The sequence below is a fragment of the Apium graveolens genome, chromosome 11 (genome assembly GCF_009905375.1).
Source record: "Apium graveolens cultivar Ventura chromosome 11, ASM990537v1, whole genome shotgun sequence".
NCBI classification, from domain to species: domain Eukaryota; kingdom Viridiplantae; phylum Streptophyta; class Magnoliopsida; order Apiales; family Apiaceae; genus Apium; species Apium graveolens.
Window position 1 is genome coordinate 30,102,125 of NC_133657.1, and position 25,390 is coordinate 30,127,514.

The 25,390-nt window shown below is 35.7% G+C and overlaps 1 protein-coding gene and 1 pseudogene across 1 annotated transcript in view; both read right to left on the reverse strand.

The window, feature by feature from the left end:
* Positions 1-25,390, reverse strand: part of LOC141695429 (photosystem I P700 chlorophyll a apoprotein A2-like) — a 53,057-nt gene that overhangs the window by 11,371 nt on the left and 16,296 nt on the right. The gene's annotated exons all lie outside the window — the stretch shown is intronic.
* LOC141699060 (small nucleolar RNA R71) lies at positions 6,035-6,133 on the reverse strand (annotated as a pseudogene).

A 25,390-nucleotide genomic window follows, 5' to 3' on the forward strand; every position in this document is an offset into this window, starting at 1 on the left:
ACACAAGGTTGAAGTTGGATCAGATGCACACTGTCAGATACACTCCTTCTCCCTTGGTCATGGATGAGATTCAGAAATTTGTTCAAACTGCATTTGGATCCTCTACTGCTGTCTCTACATCAAGCTCCCATCAACCTGCATCTACTTCCACAAATCTACAGATTCAATCTCTACAAGGTCAAGTCACAGCATTACAAGACTCCAACTCTTCTCTCACTGCACAAGTCCAGGCCTTGACTTCTCTAGTCACGAGCCAACCGACAGATATCCAGACCCTGGTGGACTCCCATAAGCATCTTCAAATGCAGAATTCTATAGCTTTGGGAGCCATCATGAGTAAACTCAATATACCACTTCCTTCTCTGCCAGAACAAGTTAGGCCTGAAATTCCTACTCCCCTACTCATGACTGCCAACAAGACTAAGGGGGAGATAGAGACTAGGTTGGCACAATCAAGGTCATCTCAACAACAAGTCCAGGGTGCTGAAAAGAAATTAACCAGAGAAGTAGATCTTGACATGGAAAGACTTATTAGGGCTGCTGAAGGACCTAGTCTGAGTAGAGAGTTTGATGAACTACTCAAAGCCCTAAAAGCTTCTCTCAACAACAATCACTTCACTTGCAAAAAGGCCCTGGACAAGACAATTAATTTTATAAGAGTGATCATGGTCAACCAGGACAACATTCTGCAGAAGAAGATTGTGTTAAATGCAAATAACTCAGGGATAGACAGATTTATGCAAGTGTCTCTCAACTACCTTGTCTCAAGGAGGGCATCTGAATTGGATATCTTCATCAACAAAGTCAAAATTATAACTCCTGAAGATACCTTGCTACTAAATGAACTAAGAAATGCTCAAGTGGATGCTTTTCCTGAAGCATATCTACATACAAGCAAGGATATAACATACATCTGTCCAAACAGAAAGAACTTCAAACACTTTCAAATCCCAAAGCAGTGTGTCATGGGCAACAAAAAGCTTATCATGATCCTAAAAAGTGGCTTAAAAACCAAGAAGAACAAGAACAATGATAATTTGGAAATGATAAAGCTATTGAGGAGATACTTGGATAATGCAGAAGCCAACTTGCCTAAAACACAAATCAACAAGGATGATTTGGATGATGATGAGCAGAAGAAAGATGATCAAAATCATTTTGGCTCAAATCCAAGTCAATACAGTAAGCCATCAGGCAACAAGGGTGGAGAGAAGAAGAAGGAGGATGATAAGAAAGTTGAATAAAAGAAGAGAAGGGGTGAGAGGAGGAGCAAGAAGACTCATGATGGCTCAGAACGACACTAAGCCCTAAAAATCCAAACAAACCTAACTCAACCTTTACCTCCATATTCAAAAACAACCTTCTCAAACATTATACCATCTCAAACCTCAAAACCTAAATTTCTCTACAAACAAACAACCAACTCATTCCTAAAAATCCCAATCTCCATAAGCCATACAAATCTCAAGAAAATGACGACCCTACCTTTAGCCAAACCTTCACTAAAATTTAAGCACAAATCTATTGGGAGAAAGCCTAAGAAAGTCAAGCCTACAAAGAAAATGGAAGTCACTGAAAGGGCCATCTTGAACTGTTTCAAGCAATCTGACTTTCTACCTCTAAATTGGTGCATCTCAGATGAAGACTATTTTCAACAACTTGCTGAGGAAATAGTCAAAGTTTAGATTGTATCTCTTAGGGAAGTCAGAATTTTCTATGAAGATGGTTCCTTCACCTTTCTTAGCAGTAGATTAATGGACTCTCTTTCAACCTTAGAAATTAAGAGAGTGATAAGTTTGTTAAAGGACAAGGATACTGCTACAAGGGCATAGAGATCAGTTCTAGATGAATGGTTGATTGAAAGGGAGAAGCAAAGAAAAGAGATGAGGCTGAAGCTGAAGAGAGAAGGAGGAAGTATGATGAAGAAATAGAGATGTACATAAAAAGATCTGAAGAGTTGAAAGAAAAAGGAATGAGCAGAATCTCTAAAGATGGAAAATTTCTCAATATTAAAGCTGGTCAATTTTCAAAATTCAGGATTGATTTACTGGACAAAGGTTACTCAAAAGCAGCAAGACAGGAACTCATAGAAGCTCTAAGTGGGATACCTATTATAGAAGAACTGGAAATTCTTGTTTTCTTAAAGGACCTATAAAGAGAAGAAGTTGCTGCAAAAACTGTCTTTACCTGACACTTGTAATCATTAAACTCTATAAATTTCCTAATGTATAAAGAGCTGTAATTTGATCAAGCTTTGTGTATCAATTTAAATTTTTCATCATTTCAAACTTGGGGTTAGTCTTATTAACAGGCATGAATTTGTGTTAAGTAATCTTCTCACAAATTAGGGGAGATTATTGTACAAGACATGCATGTACCTTAACAAGACTAAGACAATTTGTCGAACCTAAGTAAGTTGTATTGTTATCTAAGTTTGTATTTGTACTTGTAATTTTTTGAAGTCTGTAAAAATACAAAGGAGAAGACTGGAGTCTTTTTTCTGAAACAGTATCAAGCCTAAGGATTCTATCCGGAAGAAGATCAAGATGATCATGCCTCAGAAGAATTTTGAAGAAGGTTGGAGTTGAATAAATCTGTTTGGATAAAAATATGCTAAGTCAAGATCTCTACAAGTCACATATTTAATGTTATAGAAAAGTCATTCGAGAACTCCAAATGACTTATCGAGAAGTCAGGAAAGCTACTAGAGAACTCAGAGAGATATCGATAAGTCAAGAAGACATGAAGGTTGGAGATATCGACAAGTCATTTCTTTACTAGAGAACTCATAGTTATCGACAAGTCTACATTCATTAGAGAACTCTGAGTTATCGATAAGTCAAAGTCCACTAGAGAACTCAGAGATATCAATAAGTCAAAATTCACTAGAGAACTCAAAGTTGTTGACAAGTCAAAGTGAAGACATGATGCTGAGAGATCTCGACAAGCCAAAGTTCATTCGAGAACTCATAGACCTCTATAAGTCAAATTCACTAGACCATTAAAGATCTCGATAAGTCAATATACTTATCGAGATGTCAAGATCTCTACATGCCTAATTGTAGATCTCGAGTAAAATTCTCAAAGTACAAAATCACAGACCAGTTCAATATCAAAGATAAACAATCAATAAACAATCCAACCAGTTGGATTGAAAAGTCTACAAAAAGCAGCTTGAAGGATGTGCAAGATCAATGTTAAAGATTAACTGATAGAAGAAGATCAAGATAATCACAGGATGTCAAAGATATGTTAAGCCAGAAATGGAAGGTTCACTTTTCCTAAAATGGAAATGACAAGTGACAGTTTAGTAAAGGTTAATAGCATATCTTATTGTACACTGTGTAAACTATTAGTTAACTGAGTTATAAAGTTAACACTAGTCTATTAGTCAGAAATAACAATCTAGATAAAAAAAACCTTGTAATTCTCTCAAGAAGAAGCTAAGCTCTTTAAACAAAGAGCCTAGAAATTTTGTAGCAAAACATTCTTGATTTTTAATATAAAAATTAAGTGAGTTTTGAAAAGATTGTGTGCTTGTTTATTGCATGTCTATTTACTACATTAACACATCATCTCTACAAGATTAAATTTACTTTGTTCAACCAAAAACATTCAAGAAAAGCCTAAAAATATTAAAACACATTCACCCCCCCTGTGTGTTATTCATTACCTAACATAGAGATTTATTATCTTAATTGGATTGGATAATAATTGAACGGGTAGAAAATTATTTTTATAATGAGATTAGGTCACTAGTTTGTGATGGCCATATATATAGTCATATTCTTGTTTGATTGTATGCTTCATTATTGTTTGGCTTAAGTATCATGTGAGTGAATCACTATTTGATAAGATTTATTGTATTATTGATTAATAATATAATTTGGGAAGTTTTGTGTGTGACGCATGTTGAGTGGTATTTATGACACTTTATAATGCTCTATTATGCTTTGAATTGATGCATTTTTACTCAAGTTGTTAAGTGTTTTAACGTGTTTTCTAGTGTTTTTGCATTTCAGGCATTATCTAGGTAATCAGGTGAGTTAGCATTATTTTGGTGCTAATTTGGTGTTAAGGTGGTGTTGGAATAAAAGCTCGTGAAAAGCTGGCTCGAAGCAGCAAGGAAAACAAGAAATTAGAAGTTTTTTTTCAGAGGTACGGCGCGCCCGCGCTGGTCAAGCGCGGGACCGTGCCAGTTTGTCAGAAAGGCAGCGCGCTCGGGCTGGTCATGCGCGCAGCCGCGCCAGGTCGGGATTGCAAAATCCTGATTCTATTATAAGTACGATTGGAGGACTTCTATCTTGCATGGGGCTGCTATATATATACAAATAAATGACATTTTCTAGAGAGAGACGTACTAGAGCGCAAGGAGAGCCGTAAGAAGACCGTGTTAGCACGATTCAACAAAGACGAAGAAGTTCTTATTTTTAGTTGTGAATCTTTGTTCTAAGTTATAACTTGGATGCTAGTTTTCTTATTCTTGAACCTTACTCTTGTTTTGTACTTGGTTTTGTTATTTATTCAGTATAAAGACTACGTTTATTATACCATGCTTTCATCGGAACCCACGTTGATGATGAGTCCAATTATGGGCTAATCGTTATCGTGTGGTTCTAGCGGATTTACTTATGGATTATTTTAGTTAATTTATTTCGACGCCTTAGTGTGTGGTGATTGTATGATAACCTAGTATTGGTTGTGCTTATTCGTCTTATAAGAGTAGCGAACTTATAAGATAGCGTGTTAATCTTTAATGAAACGACAGTGAATTTAAGGATTTAGAACTTGCCATGCTAGCATAGGTTCATGTGTTATTGTTATGCATGATTCGTAGGTAATTTTAGCCATCTTACTTGCCCTATATAATCATGATAGATAACTTGTGCTTTAAACCTTTATGTTGTCAAATTCTATAGACATATAGGGTCTCAATATAATTGGTGTCTATTCAGCTTCTATCTCTTTTGTGGATGTCTGGTAGTATGTTATTCGTGCAACGAAAGTTGGCGTTTAGCAGTTTCGTGTTATCTGATTAGTGTCAACACCATTGCATGCTAAGGTCAAGAACAATAAGGCTATTGAATGAAGTATTAATGAAGTTAGAATCCCATGTTTGTCTCATATAATATACAACTCTTTTTACTCTCTTAGTTATAATTGTTAGTTTTATTCGTAGTTATAATCAAAACCAAATTGTTATCATTTTAGCATTGGATAATAACCATATCATTGGGGCATAAGTGCATAAATTACATAGTTAACCAAAGTCAGTCTCTGTGGGAATGAACTAGAAACAATTCTATATTACTTGTGAACGCGTATACTTACGTGAATTATTAGCGCATGTTTAGCCATAACAAGTTGTTGGCGCCGATGCCGGGGCTGCAGTGTTAACTTTTAGTTTATGTGTTTGTTATCAGTGATCGTTAAAGTTCATTGACTCGAATATTGTTAATTACCTACTCTTTTTCTTGTCGTATTTCAGGTAATTTAGCGATCATTTACGCAAACACGTTCACGAGTTTGTAGGAGAATTCTGGAAAAATACGAGGAAGAAGTTGTAGATGATCGTAGGGAAGATTTTGAGGACGAAGAGAAAGTAGTAGAAGAAGAGAAAATCGAAGAACCACCTTTATTAGAGATGGGGGATCAAGCAGATAATTCTAAGGCTTTGATGGACTATTCTAAGCCCAAGATCAATGATATTCAGTCAAGCCTCATCAGCCCAGCCATCGCGGCTAACACTTTTGAGATCAAGTCGAGCATGATTCAGATGATACAGAACTCATTTCAGTTTGGGGGTAATCCTACTAAAGAACCCAACATGCACATTAGGGATTTCATCGAGATCTGCGACACTTTCAAGTTTAACGATGTGGCTGAAGATGTTATCAAGCTGCGACTATTCCCATTCTCTTTGAGGGACAAAGCGAAGTGTTGGTTATATTCTCTGCCACCAGGGTCTATCACCAAATGGGAGGATCTTGCTCAAAAGTTTCTCACTAAATTCTTTCCTATGGTGAAGACTACGATAATCAGGAATGATCTTACTCAGTTTGCTCAGCAAACTAGTGAATCTTTGTGTGAGGCTTGGGATCGATATAAGGAGATGCTAAGGAAGGCCTGATTAGATGATTATAAACTGTTTCTATAATGGTTTAGGTGCACAATCTATACCTATGCTCGATGCAGCATCTGGTGGAGCCTTATGGGCTAAAAGCTATAATGAAGCTTATGAGTTGGTCGAGCTAATGGCAGCCAATGAATACCAGAATCCTACGCAAAGAATGTTGCAAGGAAAGGTAGCAGGAATTCTGGAAGTGGATCAAGCTACTGCTATAGTTGCTCAACTTCAAGTTTTGACGATGAAAGTGGACTCTTTGGCTAATTATGGAGTTAACCAGATCACTAGTGTTTGTGAGCTTTGTGTGGGGGCACATGAAACTGAGCAGTGTGCTATTTCTAGCGAATCAGCTCAATTTGTGAGCAACTTTCGGAGATCACAACAACAAGCTCCATCCACTTATCATCTGAATAACCGCAATCATCCTTACTTCAGCTGGAGCAACAATCAGAATGCCGTGCAACAATCTGATCAGCCATATACAACAAGGCAGTATAACCCTCCTGGTTTTCAGCAACCGCAATATGCCCGAACCAACAACTTCAACTTCAGTAGTTACCTCAAGCTAATGAAAAATCTGAATTGGACGAGTTGAGACTAATGTGAAAGAGCCAAGCTGTCTCTATCAAGACCTTGGAGAATCAGGTTGGCAAATTGCTAATGCATTACTAAATTATCAACCTGGCACGCTTCCGAGTGATACTGAAGTGCCAGGCAAGAAGGAAGCTCAGGAGCAAGTTAAAGCAATCACATTGAGGTCTGGTAAGGTTGCGAATCCTGAAGAAGCTAAGACTCCAGATTCTGAAGTGGAGGCCGATGGAGAAGAAGTGCAGAAGGAAGCCGAAGTGGAACCAAGGAAGACTGCTGTTGAGCACACTCCTCCTGAGGGTAATATAGGGGAGAAATAGATCTATCCTCCACCTCCTTTTCTTAAGAGGCTGTAGAAGAAGAAACTGGATAAGTAGTTTGCGAAGTTTCTGGAGGTGTTCAAGAAACTTCACATCAACATACCTTTCGCTGAAGCTCTTGAGCAAATGCCTAGTTACGTGAAGTTCATGAAAGGTATTCTCTCTAGGAAGGTGAAGCTTGATGACTTAGAGACCATTGCTCTGACGGAGGAATGGAGTGCTGTACTGCAACAGAAATTGCCTCTGAAGCTTAAAGATCCTAGAAGCTTCACTATTCCTTGCACCATTGGAAAGGTGTCATTTGATAAGTGTCTATGTGACTTGGGAGCTAGCATCAATCTGATGCCATTGTCAATCTTCAAAAAGTTGGACTTGCTTGATCCAAAGCCTACATAATGACTTTGCAGTTGGTCGATCGTTTTATTACATATCCGCGAGGTATTGTGGAGGATGTCTTGGTCAAGGTGGATAAACTCATTTTCCTTGCTGATTTTATAATTCTTGATTTCGAGGAGGATAAGAAAATTTTCATAATCTTGGGAAGAACTTTCTTGGCTACTGGTCGAACCTTGATAGATGTGCAGAAAAGTGAGCTTACCATGCGAGTGATGGATCAGGATGTGACTTTTAATGTGTTCAATGCCATGAAATTCCCTACAGAAAATGAGGAATGTTTTAAGGTGGAAATGGTCGATACTGTGGTAAATTCTGAACTTGATCGATTGCTAAGGTCCAATGCCTTAGAGAAAGCGTTATTGGGGAATTCTGATAGCGAAGATGACGAGGGTGATGAGCACTTGCAATATTTGAATGCTTTTCCCTGGAAGTGAAATATGGATATGCCTTTTAAATCTCTTGGATTGGAGGAGTTGAAAAGTTCTCTGAAACGCCTCAAGCCATCTATTGGGGAAGCTCCTACTCTTGAGCTTAAACCTTTACCTGAACATTTGAGGTATGCATTTTTGGGTGATGCATCTACTTTGCTTATTATTATTGCATCTGACCTTTCAGGTACCGATAAAGAGAAGCTTTTGAGAATTCTTAGAGAGTTCAAATCGGCAATTGGTTGGACTATAGCAGATATCAAGGGAATCAGCCCTTCTTATTGTATGCACAAGATTCTGCTAGAAGAAGGAAGCAAGCTACTGTTGAACAATAGAGAAGGCTTAATCTGATCATAAATATAACACCCCCAGATCCGGGGTCGGGGATCCGGGTCGTCATGGTCTTTCTTTCCACAATATCACTTCACTTAATTAATAATAATTAACCTTATGCTGTGACCCCACACTAACACACACCACAACCCGTTATAGTCTCAGAGATGAAATTGAAATAAGTACAAGTCTTTGAATCCACAATTTAAAAGTTATTACAACCCAAAATGATTACTTAATAAGTTTACAATTAATTGCCATTATCTGCCACAAATTATAATTATACATAATTGATTCTCAAAAGTAGAAGGTCTGATCTACAGATAGATCTACCTCTGCAGCTATAGCAGCTATGATCTCAACGGGAAGGCGCGGGGCGCTTCCCACGCTTTTGCGCTGGGTCTGCTTGAGTCTGGCCATCTTTCCTAACTGTTGTTGTGTGATGAAGAAATAAAGCAAGAGTGAGCATTACAGCTCGCAAGATAATATATAGTGTAAACAATAACGCAAGCATCTAAATGGATAACTTGCTGGAAACCTTTATCAGGTGAAAGATAATTACTTACTGGATATAAGCAAAAAAACAAGGGATGAAGTTACCAATTACTTCACTATACTTATATCATTTATAAGGCTACTTGAACTACCACTGTTCAAAGTATTATAGGTTTCAAAAGGTCATCCCATAGATGAGACCACAAGTTAAGACTTGAATAGATTCAATCTTTAAAATATTATTGAATGAAATAAAGTTATGAGATACTTTATTTAGTCCCGATATATATATCCACATATATATCTCTTAAACATTTCCTGGAACCTCTGTTATGTAAAGTATGAACAGAGTTTGTAACATCCAATGAATTTTGGAAAGGAAAAGAATTTTGGCATAAACCCGATATCTTGCTGATCAGGCAAAGATACCAATAAGTAACCTTTTCTACTTATTGGCATAACCTTTTCATCACCCTGGCCACATAAGGACCTTGTGCTGGACCGCCACCCGGCCTCTTACGCGTTGATGGACTGCCACCCAGCCACTTACACTTTGATAGACCGTACCCCGGCATGTCGCTTATGCCGACTCAATTAGAGGGACTTACTTCCCGAACGTTGGGCAAGTAATCAAATTGTTTTCTCAAAACAGCAACCACGTTGCGAATGTAAAATACACCACAGAGCCAGATCCCCCAGGTTTTGAGCGAGTATTTAAATCCCCTTTGAAAGGAGGATCTTAAATATAAAAGAATGAGTTTTGGGATCCGCCCTAACTTTTAGAAATCATTTTGAAGACTCGAAAACATTTTTAAGAATGTTTGGAGTACTGCTGATTTATTAAAATAAATCAGTCCCTATATATTAGAAATATCTGAATATTATTATTTAAATAATATTCTCATAAAGATAATCCTTATAAAAATAATCGAAGTAGAAGTTTTAAAACTCGTACTTGAAATGAATATTAAATAAACAAAGATATACTTATACGAAAGTACTATCTTTATTTGAATAATCGAAAATAAGTTTAATTATCGAAACATTATTCTTTAATAAAATAAAGAATATTATTAAATAATAAGCGGAGTCATAATACCTCGAATGAATATTATAAATAATATTCATTAAATAAAATAAACAGAGTCATACATCCTCAAATGAATATCCAATTAATAATCATTAAATAGAATAAACAGAGTCATAAGTCCTCGAATGAATATTCAAACAATATTCCTTAAATAAAATAAAGTTATCGAATAAACCTTATTCGATCAATAGTTTTGAAAACTATATCCATATATATATATATATAAATATATATATATATAATATACTCGGGAACATCGACTCCCGGTTTAGAAATATGTTCACCTTTGGGTCCCCTATACTAAGGGTATACGCAACTACTGCTTATCTCTAGCATAGGTATTATGCAACTAATATGCATTTGAACCAACAGATATATAAATCAAGAATACGAAACAGGCATGCATATATACCATATCACATGCTCCAATATATCGCAAGAATTTGATAATAACAAATATGCATTTATCACATGATCATGCATATACACATATACATCACAACAACAGTTTATACGGGTAGAAAACTTGCCTGAGCGACTGGGGGTTATAAATGGCTCGGGACGAGTCTGGTAACCTATAAACAACATGTGAGTTGGAATTAAACCAAAGTCACTTGTAAATCTATACTTTAACCAAATTAGACTATAACGCTCGCTTTGCGCTTACTGGTTCTCTTAAGTCACTCGAGTACCCTCGGCTCCACCATTTTTAATAATTTAACCATTACGAGTTTTAAGGCGATTCCTTCGCGAGTGTCTTACCAACTGCCTATTACACTTTAAATAAATGTTTCATACTCCAATTAGTCCTTTAAGGTCTTTATCCTATGTTTCAAAGTAAGGCGAGGGGTAATGGTTCGTTCGCGAAATATCGTTACTTAAAACGGCCGTTTCTCCTAAACCGTACATCGGAATCAAACGAACCACATATCAAAACGAAGCTCGTAACATGAACTATCTAAAAATGGCAATGGTCTAAACCTAGAAGGGAGTTCTCGGGTCCTAATGTTATGAACAAAAGCAGTCTAAAGTAAATCGGACATTACGACGGCTATGTTTACGCGATTTCCCAAATTTATACCATTCCAAAACAATCACCAATCAACCCCAATCCATTCATACAACCAAAGTCCATCCATATTACACTACAACAGCCCCCAAAACCTCAAGTTCTCCAATTTAAGTTATTCTCAATCATGAATTTAAAACTATACTTAAGTCCTTTACTAATCAACAAGTTTCAACATTCAATTCACTACAACTCCAACCCAAACTCTAAACCTACAAGCATTATGCTACTCTTTTACCATAACAACCAAAATAATCCTAATATACAAAGTAAAGCTAGGGTTTGGAGATGATATACCTTCCTTGAAGTGATGTGAGTAGCTAGGAAGCCTTAAGAAGCCTTGAGATGTCTTAGGGATGCTTGGATCTTAAAGGAAAAACAAGAAAAATCAAGTTAAAAATCTTGAAATCACTATTCATTATCTTCTTCATTGATTTCTTGGAGAAGATTGCGAATGATTTGGAGGCTTAAACTTATAGAATAGCCATAACTATGCATAAGGAGTACTAGATAATTATCTTACCAATTTAGGAAGCTTGGAACTTGAATTTTGAAAATTCTTCTTCTTGAAATGAAGAAAAGCCGAGAGCTCCTTGGTTGAAGAAGAAATGATTTTGTGTTTTGCTTTGTTTTGTTTTGGTTGGTTGATTTTCTTTTGATTTATTTTGGTTAATTACCTTTTTAACCTTGAACTTTGTGTGGTTTTAAATCATCCAACAATTCCTTCCCTTATGTCATGCTTATGTCATCATGTGATGTCACCCTCCCCTCTTTGTCCTCTTCTCATTGGTTGGATGACATCATCCCCTCTAATCTCTTTGATTAGCTTCTAATTACTTGGCTAATGACCGCTGATCTTTTATACGGTTCACTTAACTTTCGTTTTCGTTTATCGTTTGAGGGATCATACCCGGGATCTTATTACTTAGGTTCCCTTAACCTTTCTCAATACATTATATTCCTTTTTATGATCCTCTATTAAAATCCTTGAATTTAAATCTTTTTTATCCTGTTACCTTATACTCAATTCTTTCGATATCTGGTGGATTTTCGGGAAAAATCAAAAGGTTCAAATTTGGAATCTGACGATCTTTACATACACTTATATACCATATAGAGTACCAATAAAATCTCAGAATATCCATAAAAGAAACTCTACATAGTGTGGCATGAACAGTTTTCTTATTCAGCAATATCAGCAAAAACACTATTCATAAGGGTTACAAAAAGTTTAAAATTTTGGGGTTATTACAATGAAAGAGGTTGTGAAGAAGGAAATCCTCAAGTGGCTAGATGCAGGGATCATCTATCCTATATCTGACAGTTCATGGGTGAGCCCAGTTCAGTGTGTGCCAAAGAAAGGTGGTATCATTATGGTAGCAAATGAGAATAATGAGCTTATTCCTACACGAACAGTCACGGGGTGGATAGTTTGCATGGATTATAGAAAGCTGAACAAGGCTACAAGGAAGGATCATTTCCCTCTTCCATTCATTGATCAGATGCTTGATAGATTAGCTGAGCATGATTACTATTGTCTTCTGGATGGCTATTCGGGATATAATCAGATTTGTATCGCTCTAGAAGATCAAGAGAAGACTACATTCACATGTCCTTTCGGAACTTTTGCATTCAGAAGAGTTTCTTTTGGGCTATGTGGAGCGCCAACCACTTTTCAGAGAAGTATGATGGCTATCTTCTCTGATATGATTGGAAATAACGTAGAAGTGTTCATGGAGGATTTCTCGGTCTTCTGAACTTCTTACGACGAATACTTGCACAATCTTGGGTTAGTGCTGAAAAGGTGCGTTGAGACTAATTTGGTTCTCAATTGGGGGAAATGTCATTTTATGGTGCGCCAAGGCATCATTCTTGGTCACAAGGTTTCTAGCAAGGGGCTTGAGGTGGAGAAGGCCAAGGTGGGGGTGATCGAAAATCTTCCTCCATCCATATCTGTTAAGGTAATTCGTAGTATTCTTGGTCATGCGGGTTTCTATAGGTGTTTCATTAAGGATTTCTCAAAGATTTCAAAGCCGTTGTGCAATTTGCTATAGAAGGACGTTCCTTTCAAGTTTGATGACGAGTACCTTGCTGCTTTTGAGACATTGAAGAAGAGTTTGATTACGGCACCTGTCATAACTGCACCTGATTGGTCGGAACCATTTGAAATGATGTGCGATGCAAGCGACAATGCAGTTGGAGCAGTTCTTGGGCAACGCAAGAACAACATATTTCATGTAGTGTACTATGCTAGTAAGACTCTTAATGGTGCTCAACTGAATTACACCACTACTGAGAAAGAACTTTTGGCTATCATCTATGGTTTTGAGAAATTTTGATCGTATCTACTTGGGACGAAGGTGACAGTTTTCGCTGATCACGCAGCAATTCGATATCTCATCTCAAAGAAGGACTCGAAGCCAAGGTTGATTCGATGGGTTCTTTTACTTTAGGAGTTTGAGTTAGAGATCAAGGACATAAAAGGGACTGCAAATCAAGTCGCCGATCATCTCTCGCGTTTAGAGGATCCAATTGATATTTCATAAGATAAGTCATTGATTAACGAGTCATTTCCCGATGAGCAGTTATTTGGAGTGCAAGCAGAAGAACCGTGGTTCGCCAATATAGTGAACTACCTTGTGAGTATCGTTATGCCTAAGAGTTGACTCCCGCTCAAAGGAAGAAGTTTCTACATGAAGTGAAGTGGTATATGTGGGATGAGCCGTTTCTTTTTCGCCAAGGAGCTGACCAAATCATCAGGATATGTATTCCTTATATTAAAATGGGGGGGATCTTGCGAGATTGCCACTCAACGGCTTCTGAGGGACATTATGGTGGAGAAAATACAACATCTCGTATTCTTAAAGCAGGTTTCTTTTGGCCAACTTTGTTTAAAGATGCTCATCAATTTGTTTTGAAATGTGATCGATGTCAACGAGTGGGGAATATGTCTAAGAGGGATGAAATGCCTCTTAATGTGCTTCTCGAGGTCGAAGTCTTCGATGTTTGGGGAATTAACTTCATGGGGCCATTTGTCACATCTTGTAACAATCAGTATATCCTGTTGGCAGTTGATTATGTGTCGAAATGGGTTGAAGTTAAGGCGTTGCCAACAAACGATGTAAAGGTAGTGCTTAATTTTCTTCACAAGCAGATATTCACAAGATTTGGAACTCCAAGAGTCATAATGAGTGATGAGGGGTCGCATTTCTGTAACCGCAAGTCCACTACTATGATGCAAACGTATATTGTGAATCATCGCATTGCTACGGCTTTGAAAGGAATATGTCCTAAGTCCAATCATGTATTAGGATTTAAGAATAACTCTTTATGTAATCTGTTTTGATTTCATTGATTTTAATAAAAGACTTGTTTTGTTTTTATTACGGGCTCTATCTATTTAAGTGTTTAAATAAGATATACCATAGTTTAGAGTAAAGCTTTTTATGGATTATGATGAGATCATAATAGTGAGACCTAAAAAGACGATAACTCTAAACTTAAATAGTTCCTGGTCATAGAATTACTAACTGGTAATTAATAATCCGCAAAGATCGGTACATACTATGCTTGCTTCATTATGAAGGATGTCTGTTCTCATAGACATTTGTGTGGTGACACTATAGCTAGTATGTAGGTGCTTATTATAGAATAAGTTCACTGAACATGACTCGCACAGCTGAACAACTGATGGAGTTCACTCACGTGTCAGCAGTTGTTCACCTAGTGATAGTTGTACAAGTATCCTTAGACTTGAGGTCATCATAGTCATCTTGTGTACACTGAACTATGCTTTGGTTTAGTTCTTAGTCTCCAGGGACAATTATTAGGGCTCTTCTGGGTATAGGAATTTGTACACGAAGATAGTGTATGATCAATAAAGGATCTACCCCTTCCAGTGAAGGAAGCGAATGTTCAAGGCTGATCCACTTATGCTAGTTCAGGAATCTCTGGCCAGAGTAAATGAAATTAGAAAGGAGTTTCTAATTTGCATAGAACTAAGCATAGTAAATGGTAAGCAAGTGATTGAATTAGATAGGCTTGACACGAGATCCATGCCTTGTATTTAATCGGGACATTGTAGGGTAGAAGGAGTTTATTGTACGGTAACTATTCATTGAATAGGTTCTTGATATTCTAAGCAGTGAATTCATATTATCCGGATAGTCGCGATGTGCTGAGAAGTATCCCTCACGATGTAGAATAAATGTGATTAATTAATTAATCATATTTAATAAATTAGAGAATTTATATAAATAATGATAAAATAGTTTTATTATTATTTATTTCTACTACCGGCTTAATATTGAACCTACAGGGTCACACCATAAAAGGAGAATGATTTAATGGTGGAGGAATTAATTAATAATGGCTAAATAATTATTTATTTGCGAAATAAATAATTAATTGGCAAATTTAATAATTGATTAAATGAGATTTAATTGATTATAAATTAATTAAGAAAAGTTCTTAATATTATTAATTAAAGGATTTAATTTTTGAAAATTAAATCAAGAGAGAGAATTATTTCTAAAGTGTTTAGAAAAAGGATTAATGATTAAAAGGTGTTTTAATTATTAATGAGAATAATAAATGGGATAATAATAATAATATTTATGGGAAAATTTCAGCTGAAAATTTTGCCTATAAATACACTATTATAGACCCTATTTTATTCTAACCCACATCAAACCCGAAAACCCAAAAAGTTTGGAAAACCCAATTCTCTCCACCTTCTTCCTTCTCCTTAACATCGTTTTCTTGGTGGATACCGGTGGAGTGCTTCACACTTGAGGATCAACTGCTAAGGATCTCTGATCATTGTCTCCGAATTATATTAAAAGGTTAGATTCGATCCCTCGAATTTTTATTCACGATTTATATGCTTTTATTTGGATTTTGTATGTGTAAAAGTGTTTTTCCATGCCCCCGCTGCGTTAAAAATCCAACATTGGTATCAGAGCATAGGTTGTATGCATATAGATCTGTGGTAAAAATTTCAGAATTTTATGTGCTTGTATTAATTAATTATGATTTTTACAAGTTATTTTATAGATTAATTTTGTCTGATGAGAAATCATTTCTCAGAATAATTTTGAATGTTGATCTGGGTTCTACAAGTGTTGTAGATCGTCTGGGTATTTTTTTCATAATTTTATGATGTATAGATTTTTTATTATGAATTTTTGAAGTTCTTACAATTAAATTCGTAATTAAATAAATCATATATATATATTATTTGTAAGTATATATATATATGTTCATCTGTAAGTCATCTGTGTGTTGTCTGCTGTTGATGCTGCACGGAGAAGGACGGAGAATGTCAGGCGGCTCGTTTTCCGAGAAGAAAAAGCGGCGGCTGCTGAAAGAAAAAAAAAATAGGGGTGTAACGCATTCCGGGAATGCGTTACACACCTGTGGCGCATTCACGGAATGCGTTACACCCTTTAATGGCTTAAAAGGGGTGTAACGCATCACCGGAATGCGTTACAGGGCTTGTAACGCGTTCCTGTAAAGCGTTACATCCCGTCTGTTGATTTTAAAATTGATTTTCTGGGAGTTTCGTAACTCCGTTTTAGGCGTGCAATATACCGTTGGATTCGTTTTTTCGAGACGGATCTAATGGAGTGATCAATTTTAGTTTATATAAAAGTTTTGAACTGTTTATATTCCATGAAGTGTTTTAAAGCTGTTTTTGATCGTTTGAATTGATTTTAAATGCTTCATGTGATACATAGAGATGTATAATGCTTAGACTAATGTGCTAGATGATGTAACATGCCTATCTTGTTGTTTATTCATGTTGATATATGTGATATATGCTTAGTTTATCATGCGATGATAGATTTAGGTGAACTTAAATAAACATAAGGCGTTTGTTAGACAACCTAGTATAGTGAAATTGTTTCATAACCTTAATAATAATATTATAAATACAATCATGAGATTCTTGTGTTTATGAAACACGTAATTGAATATGAATTTTCGATATGAGAGAAAGGATGATTCTGTCAACAACAGATTTCTATCTGTAAGAAAGGGTTTTTAAGTGACGCCTCTTGACAATGTTCTACCCGATCTGGGAATCATCTGATTATTGATTATTGATTTGAAATATTTAATTTAAAAGGAAGAATTTCTTTATAATATGATTATGATTGTAACGTAATATAATCCCTCTAAAATTAAATAATATCAAGTAGTAATTGGCCAATGATACAACGGGCTTGTGTCGGTCATAGCCTTCCAACATGGTAGAAAGTAGTTCTTATTTTTGAATCATTGTCGTTTCGTGCCACAGCCGAGGGCTTTGATTTCGAAATAAGAAATACTTGTCTATTACATAGAGATGTGTACATTGAATAAGAATCTAAAGGTCGTTACGTGCCACAGCCGTGGGCCTTTGGGGACTGATTCAATTGTACGGAATGTTGGGTTAGACTTGACTTAGAATATTGAGTTTGTCGTGCCACAGCCGTGACTCAATTATTCAAGAGGCTAAAGTTTGATTAGGGAATAACATTAGATGTAATTGACAAGAGTTGTCTGCCTATTGAACATTACATGGCGTTTCGTGCCACAGCCGGGGTTGTGTAATGGAATGTAGGATCCCTATTCCCACTAGCATTATGAATGCTTAATTTTTCATGTAGGGGGTTGAATAAATTAGGAAAACTAGTGGGAGCCACTTATGAATAAAGACCCGATTCATATAGTGTTATGAAATGAAATCGAATATTTGCTAAGTGTTGTTATGTGTTTATCATTTACAGATTTACAATATACATTATGTCTTCTGCACTATCACTCAGGAGCATACTGGATGCTCACAAATTGACTGGTCCTAATTATGCTGACTGGCTTCGAAACTTGAGAATTGTTCTCAGGATTGAAAAGCTGGAATACGTGATTGACTCACCTAAGCCTACTGAACCTGCTAGTGATGCACATAATGATGAACATGTTGTGTATCGTAAGTGGATAGATGATGCAAATGTTTCTCAATGCATCATGCTAGCTTCCATGAACATTGAGCTACAGAAGCAACATGAGCATATGGATGCTCACACTATCCTCATGCATCTACAAGAGTTGTATGATGTGGCAGGGAGGACAGCTCGATATGAGATATCGAAGGAGTTGTTCGGTTGTAGGATGTCTGAGGGATCATCTGTGAATGACCATGTACTTAAGATGATCAATTTGATTGAACGTCTTGGACAACTTGGTTTTGCCATGGATGGGGAGCTGAGCCAAGACTTGGTCTTGCAATCGCTTCCGAGTTCGTTCTCGCAGTTTGTTGTGAACTTTCACATGAATAAGTTGGATGTCAGCCTGCCTGAACTCCACAACATGTTGAAGACTGCAGAATCGAATTTTCCCCCTAAGAAGAGTTCTGTTCTTCTAATTGGTGAAGGTTTCAATCCTAAGAAAAGGAAGAGGAACCCTTCCAAGAAGAAGAAAGTAGGTGAGAAAATGCCGGTTCCACCAAAAGCTGAAGACCCCAAGAGCAAAGTTGTTTGCTTTCACTGTAACAAGGTGGGGCACTAGAAGAGGAACTGCAAGGTTTACCTTGCAGAATTGAAGAAGAAGAAGGGTAGTGAGACTACCGCTTCTGATTCAGGTATGTTCATGATAGAAGTGAATATGTCATTAAATCAAATTTCTACTTGGGTATTAGATACCGCCTGTGGTTCTAAAATCTGCAATTATTGCAGGGACCAAGGAGAAGTAGGACTCTTGAGGAAGAGGAGGTGATTCTACTGATGGAAATGGAGCAAGAGTTGCTGCTGAAGATGTAGAATCATTTCATTTACATAGGCCTACGGGCAAGACTATTGTTTGAAATAATTGTTATTTTGTTCCCTCGATTGTGAGGAATGTTATTTCTATTCCCATGTTAGACTTGGATGGATTTTCATTTATTATTGAGAATAATGAATGTTCTATTCTTAGAGATAATATTCTTTATGGACGTGGTGCTTTAAATAATGGTCTGTATGTATGTGACATAATTTATTTCAGATTGAACAAACTAATAAAAGAAAAGGGATGATGAAAATCTCACTTTATAGGGGCATTGCAGTCTCCATTTAGTAGATATGGAGAGAGGGCTGCAAATTTGCTAGGAATGGTACACACAGATGTATGTGGACCAATGTCTACGCAAGCCATGGATGGATTTTCATACTTCATTACTTTCATAGATGATAGATCTGGATTCGGATATGTGTTTGATGAAACACAAGTCTGAGGCCTTTGAAAAGTTCAAAGAATATAAGTATGAAGTGGAGAAACAACCAAACATAGTATTATAACTCTTCGATTAGATCGAGGTGGTGAATACTTGAACGGAGAATTTCTGGATTATCTCAAAGTAAATGGTATAGTCTCCCAGTGGACTCCTCCAGATTAGTATCTGAAAGGAGAAATCGAACTTTGTTAGACATAGTTCGGTCCATGATGAGCTATGCAAATCTTCCAGTATTCCTATAGGGTTATGCATTGGAAACCTCAGCATATTTACTGAATAAGGTGCCTTCCAAAATCTGTTCCTCAAACTTCGTATGAGATATGGAAAGAAAGGAAACTGAGTCTTAAACACGTTAAGATTTGGGGATGTCCAGCTTATGTCAAGAAAGTTGACCCAGATAAGCTGGAATATCGATCCGTAAAATGTAGTTTTGTGGGATATCCTAAAGAGACTTTAGGGTGTTACTTTTACACCGATCATCGGGTGTTTGTCTCTAGACATGCTACCTTCTTGGAAAAGGAGTTTATCCTTGAAGGAAACAGTGGGAGAAAAATTGAACTTGATGAAGTTCAAGAAGCACAAACTACTACAGATCGAGTGGAAACACCTGTTCTGACTGAACAACCTTTTGTGGAACAGCCCATTCATAGATCAGGGAGAGTGTCTCGCCAACCTGAGAGGTAATATGGCCTTGTCATTGAGAATGACAATGAGTTGTCGATCATTGATGATGACGACCCTGTGACCTATAATGTGGCTATGAATAGTGTTGACTCAGAGAAATGGCATAGTGCCATGAAATCCGGAATGGAATCTATGTATACGGTATACGAAAGATTGATTAGAGCAGATGGCCAGGTGGAGACCTTAAGGCCAGGCTTTTGGGAAAAGGATTCAAACAAAGGCAATGGATTGACTTTGATGAAACCTTTTACCTGTAGCCCTGTTAAAATCAGTTCGGATTTTGCTTGCGAATGCTGCTTACTATGACTATGAAATCTGGCAGATGGCCAGATGGTTTTCTTTCCAAGGGAAATGAAAACCTAGTGTGTAAGCTGCTGCGAACCATATATGGTTTAAAGTAAGCTTCTCGAAAGATGGAACATTCGTTTTGATGAGACAATCAAAGAGTTTGATTTTATCAAAAACGTAGATGAACCATGCGTCTACAAAAAGGTTAGTGGGAGCGCGATAACATTTCTTGTGTTGTATTGAAATTAGAGTTGACACACATAACAACATAGCAGACCCACTCACAAAGCTACTTTATGAAAGTCACTTTGATCGTCATAAAGACAAGATGGGTATTAGATACCAGAGTGATTGGCTTTAGTACAAGTGGGAGATTGAAAGGAATATGTCCTAAGTCCAATCATGTATTAGGATTTAGGAATAACTCTTTATGTAATCTGTTTTGATTTCATTGATTTTAATAAAAGACTTGTTTTGTTTTTATTACGGGCTTTATCTATTTAAGTGTTTAAATAAGATATACCATAGTTTAGAGTAAAGCTTTTTATGGATTATGATGAGATCATAATAGTGAGACCTAAAAAGATGATAACTCTAAACTTAAATAGTTCCTGGTCATAGAATTACTAACTGGTAATTAATAATCCGCAAAGATCGGTACATACTATGCTTGCTTCATTATGAAGGATGTCTGTTCTCATAGACATTTGTGTGGTGACACTATAGCTAGTATGTAGGTGCTTATTATAGAATAAGTTCACTGAACATGAATCGCACAGCTGAACAACTGATGGAGTTCACTCACGTGTCAGCAGTTGTTCACCTAGTGATAGTTGTACAAGTATCCTTAGACTTGAGGTCATCATAGTCATCTTGTGTATACTGAACTATGCTTTGGTTTAGTTCTTAGTCTCCAGGGACAATTATTAGGGCTCTTCTGGGTATAGGAATTTGTACACGAAGATAGTGTATGATCAATAAAGGATCTACCCCTTCCAGTGAAGGAAGCAAATGTTCAAGGCTGATCCACTTATGCTAGTTCAGGAATCTCTGGCCAGAGTAAATGAAATTAGAAAGGAGTTTCTAATTTGCAGAGAACTAAGCATAGTAAATGGTAAGCAAGTGATTGAATTAGATAGGCTTGACACGAGATCCATGCCTTGTATTTAATCGGGACATTGTAGGGTAGAAGGAGTTTATTGTACGGTAACTATTCACTGAATAAGTTCTTGATATTCTAAGCAGTGAATTCATATTATCCGGATAGTCGCGATATGCTGAGAAGTATCCCTCACGATGTAGAATAAATGTGATTAATTAATTAATCATATTTAATAAATTAGAGAATTTATATAAATAATGATAAAATAGTTTTATTATTATTTATTTCTACTACCGGCTTAATATTGAACCTACAGGGTCACACCATAAAAGGAGAATGATTTAATGGTGGAGGAATTAATTAATAATGGCTAAATAATTATTTATTTATGAAATAAATAATTAATTGGCAAATTTAATAATTGATTAAATGAGATTTAATTGATTATAAATTAATTAAGAAAAGTTCTTAATATTATTAATTAAAGAATTTAATTTTTGGAAATTAAATCAAGAGAGAGAATTATTTCTAAAGTGTTTAGAAAAAGGATTAATGATTAAAAGGTGTTTTAATTATTAATGAGAATAATAAATGGGATAATAATAATAATATTTATGGGAAAATTTCAGCTGAAAATTTTGCCTATAAATACACTATTATAGACCCTATTTTATTCTAACCCACATCAAACCCGAAAACCCAAAAAGTTTGGAAAACCCAATTCTCTCCACCTTCTTCCTCCTCCTTAACATCGTTTTCTTGGTGGATACCGGTGGAGTGCTTCACACTTGAGGAGCAACTGCTAAGGATCTCTGATCATTGTCTCCGAATTATATTAAAAGGTTAGATTCGATCCCTCGAATTTTTATTCACGATTTATATGCTTTTATTTAGATTTTGTATGTGTAAAAGTGTTTTTCCATGCCCCCGCTGCGTTAAAAATCCAACAGGCTTATCATCCTCAGGCGAATGGTCAAGCCGAGTTATCTAATAGGGAGATTAAGCGCATTTTAGAGAAAGTTGTGTGTCCATCAAGAAAGGATTGGTCTTTGAAGCTTGGTGAAGCTGTTTGGGCGTATCGAACTGTTAGTGTTTGTGCCCTAGAGACAATACTACGATGTTTTAGTTTAAGATATTAGGATTATTAATGTTTATGTTCTTTCGATTATTCTCTTTATAATTTATTAATTCTTAATTTACTGCCATATAAATGTTAGATTAATAAATATCCTTGAATATGATATGTAATTCTATATCTCTAAGTACGTGACTTAGAAATGAGATTATGAGAAAAGTATCAATATTCCTAAAGGTCCCTAGTCCAGTATTATTATTAAGCAATAATAATGCATTAAGACTGGTGTGTTTGTTGACTGATGATCACATCTCATTGATCATAGGTATAGTGATACTAAACTAAAAAACACAGGCAGATGTATATGTACATGGTGTTGGACAGACCCAATGTGAGATTCTACATGTCTGTTGTGTCATAAGTAATTCTCACAGTGATAATGATGTAATAGTCTCTAGACCTGAAGTGATTATATTTCTATACGATAATTAATATACATTGATTCCATTAAAAGTTATCCTTGACCGGGTAATGATAAAAGTGGACATTGGGTATATTATGAATCGTATGAGAAATATGAATGATCTAGATGGGATTTAACCTTCCTATTTTAGGAGTAATATTATTGGCCTCTTGTGTGAGCTAGACTATGAAATGCTTGGCCACGCTCAAATGTTGATTTGATATGATAGTCTACTCATTGATCAAGGAAACTTGGATTACACTATGATGAGGATGACACATTACATGCCTCTAGTTTAATCTATAATATATGGTTAAAGGGATTATATTACATTATACATTATTCACGAAAGGTTTAATCGATCACCGATTCAATTATTATTACTTGGGTAGCAATGATGTATTACTAGATGCCGGTCATTGTTTACGATATTAAATTAGATTAAAATTCGTTGTCAACGTAATAATAACCTATAGGGTCACACACGAAGAATGCTTGAAGGATTTAATTTAAATTGAATTTAAATTATATTAAAGTAATTCAAATTATTTATAATATTAATTAAGTATGACTTAATTAATTAGATAAATATTGATATTCGAATTTACTAATATTAATTATGAAATTCATTTGTTAAATAATTAAGTGTGACTTAATTATTATACAAATAGGAATTTCAAATTAATAATAACTCCTAATTAGTTAAGAGTTATAATTCTTTTTCTTCTCTCTATATAATATCTCTTGGTTGGCTGATTTGACGTGCAATACTTTTACTAAAACCCTAGCCACCAAGAGAGAAGATGGAGAGAGCAAGAAGAAATGATCATGTACTAGCACACATTCAATCCTTGAGTTCAAGCATTCGTGTGGATACCGATAGAGCGTAGATCGTGAGAGCGGGATGCGTGGTGATTGAATAAGCTTTGGATCTCCATTAGTCAACCAATTGGTAAAGCTTCTTAAGGTAAACAATCTGATCTACGAATTAAATATATGTTTTCGCATAGATCCTGCGGTGGGTTTCGAAAATTCTGATTTTTTACGTTTTTAATTACTGTTTCCGTTGCGTTTATGTGCTCGAAACCCAACAATGGCATCAGAGCTACTTGAGAAAAGTGTTTAATTTGTTTATGTGTTTATTGGTTTTATGATGATAACATGTATATAATATTCCATGACTGTTATGTATGCGATTTTGTTTTTACATGTTATTATGTTTATATATGTGTATATATATATTTTGAATATATGATATTCATGAGAGTCGTATAATCATATGATGATTATATAATCTGTATATATACTGATATATACATGTTTTATGTTTGTTCTTATTATAGGAATCGTATTTGATACGATTCTGAATCGGATGCAGCAGATTTGTTGAAATCTGTGTCTGGTGTCCGATTTTGGCAAACGAATATGCTATTTCATATGGAATCGAGAGTCTGAACGTAACTGATAGCTAAACCTATCATCGACTGATTTGTAAGGCGTTTGACGTCGTTTAGGCCCTGTAATCAGCGATTTAATGTTATCAGATTTAATTTCGAATTTTCTGATATTTTTCAATATTTGGTTTTTATGATTAGATCATGATAGGTATGATATATTAAGATCATATTATATGTTTTAACATGTTATTTTTTTTAATTGAGCATGGTGGATGATTATGGCTTATGACCTTAGGTTACTGGTTTTGGATTATCAAATACAGTTTGCATTTCGTTTAATCTTGTAATTATTAAATCTCGAATGTAACTCGAGTTCTTCTTGTCAGTTCATTAGATTAGTTTTCATATTTCATTCTTTTAATGTACATAAAGACATGAAGATTTGAAGATCAAGGGTAATCCCACACGGAGGTCATCCAAGGAAGCAATACAAGAAAGAAGACATGTAATAGTTAGCCTGTGTTTATTTTCCACCTTAGATTGACCTAGATCTTTTTCATTAGCTTGATAAAGATCACATAGGATGAAGCCATAACCAACCACGTTTATTTATTGCACTTTACATATATATGCACATATGATGAATGTATGTGTAGAGTAGTTTATAAAGATGCATGCTTAATTAGATTAAGGATGTATGTATTAGATACGACACCCATGACATGTTTGCTAAACAAGATAAAATCTGTAACGATTTAAGATTTTAAAATGAACAAATGATTATGAGATTCTCGTGTTTATGAAACACGGAATAAAATACAAATTTTCTTTATTTCTGACATGGGGCGATTTTGTCAAAAGCGAGTTCATTGAACTTGTAAGGTTGTGGGTTTTAAGTGAGACCGTTGTGTCTCCCTCACTACCTGAAAATTAAACCATTGATGAATATTGATTTGAAGTATTTTATCCAAGGAAAAATTGGGAATCTCTTTATGATGGGATCATGATCGTTTTAAAATTAACAAAACCTAAAGTTAATATTAAGTTGATCAGATGCCTTCCAATGAGTCCAATACATTAATTCCTAGATCGACCAGTAGTGGGTTTGCCAAAACGAAGTACTCCTATCTATCGTGGGAGATGTGTTGAAGTATATTGATACTTTTTGACTATTGGGTTTGACTTAACTAAGTTACCACAATAGGATTGTGAACTTAGAGGCATAGAGTTTGGCGAGATTTATTAGATAAATATGAACAAATGTTGTTCAACAAAGATTTC